Source organism: Rhinopithecus bieti, unplaced genomic scaffold, assembly GCF_001698545.2.
Source record: "Rhinopithecus bieti isolate Rb0 unplaced genomic scaffold, ASM169854v2 scaffold_7673, whole genome shotgun sequence".
In the NCBI taxonomy this organism is placed as follows: Eukaryota; Metazoa; Chordata; class Mammalia; order Primates; family Cercopithecidae; genus Rhinopithecus; species Rhinopithecus bieti.
The window spans coordinates 4,790,180-4,793,456 of NW_016806375.1; positions in this window are offsets into that span (position 1 = coordinate 4,790,180).

Genomic DNA, 3,277 nt, shown 5'->3' on the forward strand with positions numbered 1-3,277 from the left:
TTCAAGTTACTTTTAACAACACAATCTCAGGTCAGATTCTTGGGTACACTATGATATAATGAGCAGGACTGGTCTGGGGACCAGCTTTTTAGAGTGGTGCTATCCAGTGGAACTTTTTGTGTTGATGACAATGTTCTGTATTTATGTTGCCCAATATGTAACCACTCAGCATATGTAGCTCCTGGGCACTTGACATACAGTTAGTGCAGCTGGTGAACTGAACGATTAATTTTCTTTAATTCTAATTAACTTAAATAGCCACATCTGTTTAGTGGCTGCTGTATTGTGTGAAGCTGGAATCACCTGAGGTACTTTTAAAATGACCAATTCCTGACCCCCAGACCAAGTGAATTCGAACTTGCCTTGGGGGAAAGCGGATTGGTGTCTGTGCTTTTAAAGTTCTACAGATGACCCTAATGTGCAGCCAGAGTTGAGAAGCACTGACCACGGGTTCCCACAGCTGTCTGAAGACTGGAATCACCTGTAGGGTTTTTTGACATGACAGGTGCCCAGACTCCACACAGTCTTAATGGGAGTGAGGTCCAGGAATCTGTGTTTTCAACAGGCTCCCAGGCGATGCTTGGTCGTAGGGGATCATGAACCTCTAGATAGGGCCAGGCACAGTGGCTCATGCCTATAATCCTAGCACTTTGGGAGGCTAAGGCAGGAAGATAGCTTGAGCCCAGGAGTTCAAGACCAACCTGGGCAACATAGTGAAACCCCATCTCTACAAACAATACAAAAATTAACTAGGTATAGTGGTATATACCTGTAGTCCCAGTTACTTGGGAGGCTGAGGTGGGAGAATTACCTGTTCTCAGGAGGCCAAGCCTGCAGTGAGCTGTGATCATGCCACTGCACTCCAGCCTGGGCAGCAGAGTAAGACCCAGTCTCAAAAAAAACCAAAAGCAACAGCATCTAGATTGGATAATTATTACCGTTTTGGTTGCATCAAATGTCTCTTACTCAAAGTAAGAGACATTGCTGACTGTGAAAAGTGCTGTGTTTTCTCTGTTGGACAAAGCTGGACTCTATGACTACTCGGTTCTCCATGGAACTAGCCATAGAATCTTAGACTGTCCATGAAGGATCTTGGAGGACTACTACACTCCCCTCATTTTACAGGTGAGTCTAAAGAGAAAGCCTGAAGAAGGTTATGTTTGGAAGACTTTCCTGGATGCAGGTTCTTGGAGACCCTGACTCCAGGGCACCTATGAAGAAGATGAAGGTCTTTCCCTGGTGGGCCTGGCACTCGGCACATGTGCCATCCTGGCAGTGCGGAGTCCAACAGCTGTATTCCCCAGTGTCCACGCCAGTGGAGTTCACCAGCAGCAGCTGGCTGCACTGGCTGAAGTGCTTGATTGTGAAGAGAGATGGTAGGGGCGGGCCGGGCAGGCGATGGGGATGGCCCGAGACTCCTAGTGGGCAGCATTTGGTCTACTGATAGTCCTCTCTCCCATCACTGACTCTCGTCACCCACCCCCTCAATCTTTCCCCCTTTCTCAATGGATCTGTTAGGATTTGCATTGGCCCCACCCCTAGTTTCTGATTGGCTCACCTAACCTGCCGGCCTCATGCACAACTTTTAATTGGTCCACCTACTCCTTCCCTTTGACTTTGCACTTCCCAAATGGAATGCCACAAGCGCCTTTGTGCTCCTCGGCACCTTCCTTATGTCTCTTAGTGCAAGCCAGCAAATGCTTTCCATGCACCTCCACCCACAAAGGAGGCAGAGTTCCAGGAGATCCCATCTTAAGAGGCTGGAGTGAGAGAAGATAGGCGAATATTTGGAACCCAGTTTTATACTCCAGCCTCTGCCTGGTTTCCTTCTGGATTGGCAGAGGGAAATGCTGGTGGGGTCAACTTTGCTTTCATTTTTGGCCCCCCTGTTATGGTGTCCTTGGCAGAAGAGTGGTATCCAACCTGCCATCCACCACAGATACGTCAGACAGACAGGCAACCTCTTGCCTTTCCATTGGCACCTCTCTGCCTAGAGGCACTATTTGTGGCCCACCCCCTACCCCAATTTAAGTAGCCCAGGATTGTGGGAAGGTTGCTTGTCTCCTACTCTGTTCAAACGCTATGCATCTGATGGGGCTCGCGGGCCCATCTTACTGTTTCTTTTAGGTGCCTATGGTTGTACATAACAGGATGCCCAGTATGGGTCCTGAGCCATCTTAATCCCTGTAAACTGTTGTCACTGTGCTTGTGAACTGCTGCCCAGCATCCTCTGACACACTCCTGGACCCATTAAAATTTTGCCAGAGTTCTTCCACCCCATACCTCAGGCGTCCCTCCCCCTCCTCCTCCAGATACACAGGCACCCTCCAGCAGACCACCTTCCCGCTGCAGTGCAGTTCCAGGGGCTCGCAGGCCCGCAGGCTCACAGAGTCCCCCACCTTTGGGAATCGGCCCTTCCCTAACACCTGGGTCAGGATGGAGGGGCGTTGCGGGCTTGGGGTTGCAGAGGCCATAGCCTCCATGGGGGTCTTCATCTGCATGGACTTCTGGCTCTTGTCTGCTTTGTGTTTTCTCTGGCGGGTGGCTCCTGAAAGCTTCACCTCACTGGGGCCAGTTGCTTTGGAGCCCCTCATTTTCTGAGCCTTTGGAGTTCTGCCATGCTCCGGGATTTCACCTGCAGAGAAGACAGGGTGGGTCTGGGATCACCAGCCTTCACTTACCTCAGTGGAACCTCAGAGTTCTGTCATCTTTTACATTTATTACTACCACAAATAATTCTCACTCAGAGAAAAAATTATACAGTCGACCGGGCGCGGTGGCTCATGCCTGTATCCCAGCACTTTGGGAGGCCAAGGCGGGTGGATCATGAGGTCAGGAGTTCGAGACCAGCCTGGCCAACATGGTGAAACCCCGTTTCTACTAAAAATACAAAAATTAACCGGGTGTGTTGGCTCATGCCTGTAATCCCAGCTACTCGGGAGGCTGAGGCAGAAGAATCACTTGAACCCAGGAGGCGGAGGTTGCAGTGAGCTGAGATCATGCCACTGCATGATCTAGCCTGAGTGACAGAGAAAGACTCCATCTCAGAAAAAATAATAAATAAATAAATAATAAATTTTACAGCCAAACCAAGACAAAGGATTAAATTTCCTTGGAAGCTTACCATCTAGAGATAACCACTGTTAATATTTTGAAGCATATTTTTCCAAGGCTTTCAAATGCAAATATTTTAAATATTTGCCCCACCCCTAGTTTCTGATTGGCTCACCTAACCTGCTGGCCTCATGCACAACTTTTAATTGGTCCACCTACTCCT